At 38.6% G+C, this 9,877-nt stretch overlaps 1 pseudogene; it reads right to left on the bottom strand.

The window, feature by feature from the left end:
- Positions 1–401: 401 nt before the first annotated feature.
- On the bottom strand, positions 402–1,188 carry LOC130034260 (40S ribosomal protein S4, X isoform-like; annotated as a pseudogene).
- Positions 1,189–9,877: the final 8,689 nt, after the last annotated feature.

Genomic DNA, 9,877 nt, shown 5'->3' on the forward strand with positions numbered 1-9,877 from the left:
AGCCATTTCTTTGCAGCAAGCAATATAAGATAAATTACTATGTACTTGCTAAGGGGGCAAGCTTGGAAGTTGGTTTGGTAAATGCGGACAGTGACAGAGAGAAGGTCACTTTGGTGGTGGAGTTGGTGTTCAAACATCAAAAGTCCATAACATCTGTATCATTAATAATGTTGTAAAACACAGTGTTTAAATAAATTATAAAAATATGAGTCCTTCCATTTTGTTCTCCTTTTTCAATTTTGGTTGTTTGATAGTTGATGTCCTTTAGAATTCCACATGAATTAGAAAATATACTTTAAAAGTTCTGCAATAAAATTCTAATGGGGTTTTAAAAATACTTTATGGGATTTATTTAAGCATAGGACTCTTCACCAGCCAACCTTGCCCCCTAAAAAACTTTTTCACCCACTGTTCTGCTTGGCTGCCTTTTTTGTCTCTTTCTTTAGCAATGGTGAGGCAAATGCCTTTACCTCAGGGAAGAGAAATTCATGTTTTTTTTTCCCTTGCCCATCACAAAAGTGTTGGAGAAGCAGGAGGCAAAGCTACTGCCATTGGCCTCATTCATATATATGACTTAAAAAGAACCAGGATATTTCTCTCTATGGGTGATCATAACACCAATTCTTCCCAGATTTGCACCTATAGTCACTATGCACAGAATACCAGTGTCCAATTCAATATCTGTAATCTCAACAGTTTCCATATCAATTTAAATGATGTCATTCACCTTCATGAGGGTATATGGGCAGCAAATGGTCTGAGCATTACACATCCTGAAGTGAAGTATTCTTTGGTACCCACAAAGATCTTCCTCACTTTGTACAAGTTGTACTTAGCCTACTCAGGAGTAATGTGATACATATCAAAGCATTCTTTGGTGCCATAGATCAGCCAAAAATTATCTCCTATCTCATTAATACCAATGGCATCCATTAAACCTGCCAGATAGAACATATCAGTGAAGACCTTGCCATAAATCTTAGTTAACGACTTTACACAGACCTTCTTCACCTCATCTCCTGTTATAACATACTTAAAGCATGTTCTTTAGGAAAATGATGAGTGGAAGACACTCAGTTAGTGAGGAATGGTGGATAGAGGGAGAGGAAACATCCCTGTCAGTTTATCAAACATCCAATGCTTTGAAGTTGTCACACACTTCAGATTCTTCTTGGGACCATGGGCCATGGTTTTACTAGCCAAGGAAAGAAATATTACTGGAATTTCGATAGGGATTTCAGTGAACTGATGCAGTTTTTGGGGATAATGTCATATTCAAACTGTCAAGCAAACAAACTGTCCTCCCGTTGTTCATCGAATTTCTCGAGCGGGCCCAGTAACGTCTCCATTGTGAGACTTTGTTGTTACTGTGTTTGGCATACGTATTGAATACGTCACGGGTAGCTTGCAAGGCTCTGCCGTGTGGGCGAGATACTCTCGGTAGCTTGCCAGGTTCTCCGAGAGGGGAGGAGGAATCGAAGTCTGGTCGGCCATGTTGGCTGCACGCAAGGCAAACGCCCTACCGCTGTGCTATCACTCCAGCCCATATATTCATGCATTGATACATTTGATTTGTTAATGTCTAACAAATCAAATGTATCAATGCATGAATATATGGCACATTTCCATTTATTTAGGCATTCTTTTGGAAATTTTTATAGTTTTCAATGTACAAATATTGCTTATTTTGGTTAAACGTATCTCTACGAAATTTATCCTTAGTTTCTTGTATGTTATTGGAGTTATTATAAATGAAATTGCTTTCTTATTTTCCTTTTATGTATTGTGCTATTACATAGAAGTTGGGTGTTCTTATAATGTAAAAGTCCTAAGCTCTCCTCTTCCACTTTTTTCTAATAGTGTCACCTTTTACCTTTCCTGTGCTAGGAAAAGATGACAATTGTACAAAAAAAGTCTATGATAATTTACTAACCACTGTGAATAAAATCCATAAAGTTCATGATAATTTACCAACCATGGATCCTGTGAATAGGATCCATGTCATTTGATCTTTGTAATGACAAGGTTGGCCACAAACAAGCAAGCACTTTACCCACTTTACCATCTTTCTGGATCCCTATTCTGTTACTTTTGGAAATTAATGTGAGAAGAACTGTCAACTCCAAGGTCTTCCAACTCAAGCAGATCCATTATGCATATCAAATTAGTCTTATCTTGCTTGCTTGCAACTAGACCAGAAAACAGCAACTTGAGTTGAGAACTATAACTTTATTATATCAATGATTCTGGGCCTAAAATGTTCTAAGAGTTAGCATCTAGGAAGCAGTAAAGGTCCAGTAAATGATTAAACAAGTTAAATGCTGCCTTGAAGTTATGTACTATGCAGCATACTGTAACAATTTGCAGAGTCATACTTTTATCTCTGTATCATCCCAGTTATTTTAGAAATTTCTATCAGGAAAATTCTGAGAGAATGATGGCTTATTCCATTGGAGCAGAAGTCTGTGAAGAGCAAGTTTTGTTTTTTTTTATACCTCAGTGCCTTTAACTGCTTCCAAAATGCCTTGCCAGATGTCCTGCCAAGAATCTGAATCACAAGAATTCTAGGTTTATTCCTGCTTTTCACTTGCTTCAAATCTCTGTCGCCCAATGGTTCTACATGTCCCATCTCATCCAGTCCTACATGTTCTATCTCATCCAGGATGACTTTCCTTTGATTTTCCTACTCCAACCACAGTTGTCTTTTTGTTACTGTGCATATCCTTAGGTCTTTGTACTTTCTGTACTATGCCCAAGGGCTGTCTTCCCAAGAAGGAGGACACACTTCATATCTGACTCCTAACTTCTGAGGTCATGTGGTCTCAGCTTAAAGATTACTTCCTTATAGAAACTATTCCTGACACCACAACTTAAATCACTATACCATCCTGTTCTCTTCTCTACTATTCTCTCTCACAGAACCTTATACTGCAGGGTATACATATCACTCTTGGGCTTTTGCTTATTTACCATTTCTTTCACCAAACTAAAATCAAAGAAGAAAGTTATGGTATTTCTTTATCCTCCACCAATGTATTGTATTCCCAGTGCCTACAACAGAGCATGACACATGATTTGTCCTCCAAAAATATATTTCAAACGTCTAAAATTTGATACATGTCACTTACTTATAAGGCATAAATTAAATTAGTTTGAATATTTAATTTTGAAAAGATCAGCTGTCAATTCGTACGTAACTTGATTTAAATAACTTTTTATAGCTAATTTTATCTTATTTAAGATGGGTAAACTTTTTGATAAAACACAAATTGTATCATGCAGTTATCTTACTTAAAATCCTGGAGTAGATTATCATGACCTATAGAAAAATGTCCAAGCATGTCATCAGAGCTGACAAGTCCCATTGATGACATTAGATTTCAAGCAAGTTTGACTGTGATCCACAAAAATACATTTTACATTGCAACTCAATACCCACCTATTTAAGTATAAAAATACACTAAAATTAACAGAAAAATATTCTTGCCTTTACTACAGGAAGAATTTGGTTTCGATTATATTATATTATATCTCATATTACTTAATGAATCATAGTTAATTACAAGCTGCAGTTTGAAAAACACTGTCATGTAATTTGACCTTTATCTCTGGCACTTGAAACCGTGCTGAACTCTTCAAATTTCCCCACATAAATAGCCAACTTACCTTCAATGATATCGCTTCAGTGACCTTTGGAATTCTACTTGTCTTTCAATATTGATTCAAGAATAACTGAACTTTTCTGGAATCTCAAGAAGACATTTCTTCCTTCTGTGGTTTGTTACTAATCCAATACCAGTTCCCCCAAAACACACACCATCATCCTTTATCAGAGACTTATCAGATTGTGCTATTTGCTTTTATTTATCTGATTCTTCCCCCAAATTAGCTTGTATAGGAAACAATCTAGAAATATAACGAATAATGGAAGAAGTATGGTCCTTTTTTAAATCTAACAAAGACATCCAGTAGTCTTTGGGGATCATTATGTATCCCGATTTTGATTAATATTTTAAACCCTCACTACCTTGTTAATATAAACCATTTACTAAAGGACAGACTTGGCTTGGATTCCAGTAAAAATGTCTAAATAATAACCCATTTACCATTGAATTGGGTGGAGTGATAGCAGAGCAGGTAGGCCTTGCATGCGGCCGACCCAGCTCCGATTCCTCTGTCCCTCTCGGAGAGCCCGGAAAGCTACCGAGAATATCCCCCCCCCCCCCCCGCAACATATTCAATATGCCCAAAAACAGCAACAAGTCTCACAATGGAGACATTACTGGTGCCTGCTCGAGCAAATCGATGAACAATTGGAGGACAGTGCTACAGTACAGTGCTACCATTGAGTTTAGTACTCTTTTTTAAATGGTTAAGAATTGGAAAGATGTTCCAAATGATGGTGGTGTCCTAGCGAGTTGGGTTAGACATTATGGTTGACTCGCATCTTCCATTTCAATGCCATTCTGATTTTGGACACAATTTCTTTGTTTTTAGTTCCATTCTAACCCTTTGTAATTGAATTTTATATTTGGTTTTCTTGATTTGGCCTTTTATATGCACTTCATACATTTAACTCACTGCGTTTAATCCCTAATGTTTCTGGATTTCCAAAACAACAAATGGAAATGTTCTCTGCTCCTCATAACTCCAGCTCTTGAAATAACTTGGATAACACTCCTAGGCTGTGCTTACCCAAGCTTATGAGAGAGGCAGTTCTGATATGAATATGTATGCATCATTCCCTATCTTCATGAAACATGTAGTTAAAATATAATATTGAGCAACTAGAACTATTCTTAACACACCTTCCATTTTTTTTATTTTTAAAATTTTTTTTATTAGTGAAACACCATGAGGTACAGTTGTAGATTTACAATTTTTTGTGCTTGGGTTTGATTATACAATGATCAGATACCCATCCCTCTACCAGTGCCCATTTTCCACCACCATGGATAATATCCCCCCACCCCCCACCCCCCATCCCCCCTGCCTCTGTGGCAGGGCAATCCCCTGTGTTCTCTCTCTCCTTTTGGGTGTTGTGGTCTGCAAAAGAGGCATTGAGTGGCAAACATGTTCAGTCCATAGTCTACTTTTGACATGCATCTCCCCTCCTGGGAGGATCCTCCAAACACCCTCCATTTGGTGTTCCCTTCTCTATCTGAGTTGCCCTTTCCTCTAGAATGCCCGACTGGCCACTAAGCTATGGAGTTATCCTCCTGGTGCTGATCTCAGCTATTCTTGGGTATTAATCTCATATTTTGTTACTTTATATCCCCCAGATGAATGCAATCTTTCTATGTCTATCCCTCTCTTTCTGACTCATTTCGCTTAGCATAATACTTTCCATGTTGTACCACTTGTATGTAAATTTCATGACTTCATCTTTTCTAAGAGCTACATAGTACTCCATTGTGTAGATGTACCAAAGTTTCTTTAACCAGTCATCTGTTCTTGGGCATTCAGGTTTCTTCCAGTTTCTGGCTATTGTAAAGAGTGCTGCAATGAACAAACAAGTGCAGATGTCACTTCGACTATACATTTTTGCCTCTCTGGGATATATTCCCAGGAGTGGTATTGCTGGGTCAAATGGGAGCTCAATTTCTGATTTTTTGAGAATCGTCCATACTGTTTTCCAGAAGGGCTGAACCAGTGGACATTCCCACCAACAGTGAAGGAACACACCTTTCTTTTGATGACTCATGTTTCCTAGTGGGAAATTGTCATTTTTGGGAGATAATATAGCATAAATTCATGGGAAATAATATGACATAATATAATACATACCTTAGGTGAGATAACTCATTATAGTACCTTCTATTTCCACTATTTGTTATTCCATTGTTTATTCTTAAATTTGTACCCCCCTGGAACAGCAGATTCATATCTTTCCCACTGTTTACTTGACTATTTGGACACCTAATAACATTTCCAACTTAATATGTCCAAACTAGAACTCCATCTCTATTCATGAAAGCCATCTTCACTCACAGAGTTTCTAATATCAATCAATTGCAATTTCACTGTTCAAGTTGCTCATACAAAATAATTGTAGTCATTTTTATTCCTCTATTTCTTATACCTTATCTGATATATCAGTAAATCACAAGTGTTGTGCTTTCAAATTATATCCACTATCGAATTGCTTCTCACCACTTCTACTGTTTTCAATATGGCACATATCTCCATCATCTTTTTTGTTTGTTTGTTTGTTTGTTTTAAGGCCACATTAAGTTGCATTCAGGGCTCACTTATGATTCTGTGCTCAGAGATCACTACTGGCAGTGTCAGAGGATGATATGAAGTGCTGGGGATTGAACCTTAGTTGTCTGCATGCAATACAAGCACCCTTACGGCTTTACTATCATTTTGCCCTCTCTTTATCATTTTAAAAGAACATTAAGATACAATCCATACTCCACACAATTCACTCATTTACCATGCATAATTGGATGTAAAGTAAAGTAAGTAAAGGCCCTCCCGTTGATCATCGATTTGCTCGAGCGGGCCCAGTAACGTCTCCATTGGAGACTTTGTTGTTACTGTGTCTGGCATATCGAATACTCTCGGTAGCTTGCCGGGCTCTCCGAGAGGGGCGGAGGAATCGAACTCGGGTCGGCCATATTGGCTGCATGCAAGGCAGATGCCCTACCCGCTGTGCTATCGCTCCAGCCCTAATTGGATGTAAGTAAGTAAATATGTATATCTTGTAACTGTGGTCACCAGCAATTTTATATTTCCATTAACACCTAAGGAAATCTAGTGGCCTTTATCTACTGCTAAATTATTTTCTCATTCTCAAGCTTTCTGATCTTTTCATCATTAGTTTACCATTTTATCTATGGATCTGCCTTTGTGGATTTTTCATATAAATAGAGTCATCTGCTATGTAATTTTTGTACAACTTCTTTTATTAAGCAAAATATTTTCAATATTCACCCATAAACTAGTATAATACTTAAATTCTTTTTTATGACTGAATATTGTTCTATCGTATGAGTACACCACATTTTGTTTATACAGTCCTCAATTGATAAATTTGGGAGTTTTTTCAATTAACTAATTTTACTATCAAAATTTATGTACAGGCTTTTATTTGATTTACAAAGTTACTGATAGGTCAAATGGAAGCTCAATATCTAATTTTTTGAGAATCGTCCATACTGTTTTCCAAAAGGACTGAACCAGTCTGCATTCCCACCAGCAGTGAAAGAGGGTCCCTTTTTCGCCACATCCACACCAATACAGGTTGCTTTTGTTCTTTTGAATGTGGGCCAGTGTGTAAACACACAAAAAAGGATGGGCAAAGGGACAGCAGCGGCTTATCTCTCCCGTTGCCCGCGTTCAGTAGTATCCGGCCGTTTCCCCATTCCAGGGAGGTTGATGGTCATGGTCAGGCAAAGGAAGAAAACGAGGGCCAGGCTGGCTATCTTAGTAGCAATTTATTACATGGAAGAAATGTACATCATGGAGGCCCCAGGATCTCTCAAGCACGTGCTCCCTATTCTCTCAGACCTGTCTCTTCGGTTCTCTCAGCAGATCTTCCCAGGTTCTCAAGTGTTCCCAATTCTCTCAGCCTGTGTTCCCCATTCTCTCAGGCACGCGTTCCCCCAGAGAGCCCTGAAATCTCCCTTATATAGATCATGGTACTCTAAAGGGCGCAATGCAGTGATGTCATCAAAAGGAGTTACAGAAGGAACATTGAGGGGGCAAAACATACATTGCTTCTTTACATCTGCAGGCCAGTAATTTTGGCCTCCTGAAAGAAGATACAAAACCAAACTGAAACCTTTCACAAGCTACAAGCACTTGGATTTGCATCCCAAAGACTAGTCTGCTAGAGCTTGGAATCTATATCCTAAAGACAAGTATCTGAGCTTTGCATCACAAAGACTAGCCTGCCTAGAGCCAGGAATCTACATCCCAAATATCAGGCCTGGCTAGCACCTGAGATTACTGAGAGAGAAGGGAAACTGCCTCTTACAATATACTGAAATTATTTACTGAAGGCAGTTTGAAGGGGAGAAATGTTCAGTCTCATCCAAGCTAGTCAGTACACATGAGAAAGCTGCTTCTAGGACAGATTCTTATTTAGCAGATCAACCCACCCTAGAACAGAATTCCCTGGATGTGTTTCTCCTCTCCTTGTCCGACCAACATATAAACATACATAATAAAAATCATTTTATATGGAAACAGTAAGAAATACCTTAAGCTTATAGAATTGTTCTCCTAGGGCCATCTCAATCTCAGACTACAGTGCTCAGGCCAGATATCTTTCCTATTCTTAGCAGGGTCCTACTCTCGTCGTTACTTTTGGATCATAACAGCATTTGCCTATGATCAAACTCTTAACCTATAGTTAAGAATCATGGTACCTTGGCCAGGCCCATCTCGATGCCAGGGTAGCACATAACTTACTGGCTTGCCCTGGTTCCATCCAGTCCCTCATCGGGACCCTGCCCTTGGAGTGCTAGGAAGTATGGGCAACTGAGGCTTGAGTTGAGAAAGCAGATGCCCGGGAGTGAATAATATTCAAAGCCAATTAAATCCTAAGTTATAAAGCATAATGTTAATTGTCTTCCTGTATCTATACAAAAGGACATTGCATTAAAGTAAACTATCCAAGACATAAGGAGAGGAGAAAGGCAATATTAACTTACAGTACAACTTCAGTGTCTTAGAAGGATGAGACCTTACAAATTGGTTGGGGAAGGAAGCACAAAGAAGTAGCTACAGACAAACATAGTAATGGTAATGACTTGGGAGCACTGTGATGAGTGCAACCTGATAAACCTAAGTTCCTTGTACTCCAAAAGGCCAGTCTATGTGGTGTGAGATGATATCTCATTGTTGTTTTGATCTGCAACTCCCTGATGATCAGTGATGTAGAGCATTTTCTCATGTGCCTTTTAGCCATTCGAATTTCTTCTTTGGGAAAGTTTCTGTTCATTTAATCCCCCCATTTTTTGATGGAGTTAGATGTTTTCTTCCTGTAGAGTTCAACCAGTGCTTTGTATATCCTTGATATCAACCCCTTATCAGATGGGTATTGGGTAAATATCCTTTCCCATTCTGTAGATTGTCTTTGTATTCTGGTCACTGTATCTTTTGAGGTGCAGAAGCTTCTTAATTTAAGATAGTCCCATTTGTTTATCTCTGTTTACACTTGGTTGGTCAGTGGAGTGTGTCTTTGAAGATACCGTTATCTTCAATATAGTGGAGGGTTTTGCCGACCTTATCTTCAATGTATCATATGGATTTTGGCCTGATGTTGAGAACTTTAATCCATTTTGATCTGACTTTTGTGCACGGTGTTAAGTCAGCAATACCAGTCCTGGGAATATATCCCAGGGAAGCAAAAAAAGTACAGTCGAAATGATATTTAAACTTCTATGTTCATTGCTGCACTATTCACAATAGCCAAAATCTGGAAAAAACCCGAGTGCCCGAGAACAGATGACTGGTTGAAGAAACTTTGGTACATCTACACAATGGAGTACTATGCAGCTGGTAGAAAAGATGAAGTCATGAAATTTACATACATGTGGTACTACATGGAAAGTATCATGCTAAGTGAAATGAGTCAGAAAGAGGACAGACATAGAAAGATTGTATTCATCTGGGGAATATAAAGTAACAAAATAGGAGACTAACTCCCAAGAGTAGCCAAGATAAGTACCAGGAGGTTCACTCCATGGCTTGGAGGCCAGCCGCACATGCTAGGGGAGAGGGCAGCTCAGATAGAGAAGGGAGCTCCAAATAAAGGGTGTTGGGAGGATCCTCCCAGGATGAGAGATGCATGCTGAAAGTAGACTCTAGACCGAACATGATTACCACTCAATGAATGCCTCTTTTGCAAACCACAGCACCCAAA

This window comes from Sorex fumeus, unplaced genomic scaffold (genome assembly GCF_029834395.1).
Source record: "Sorex fumeus unplaced genomic scaffold, SorFum_2.1 ptg000058l, whole genome shotgun sequence".
Classification (NCBI taxonomy): Eukaryota; Metazoa; Chordata; class Mammalia; order Eulipotyphla; family Soricidae; genus Sorex; species Sorex fumeus.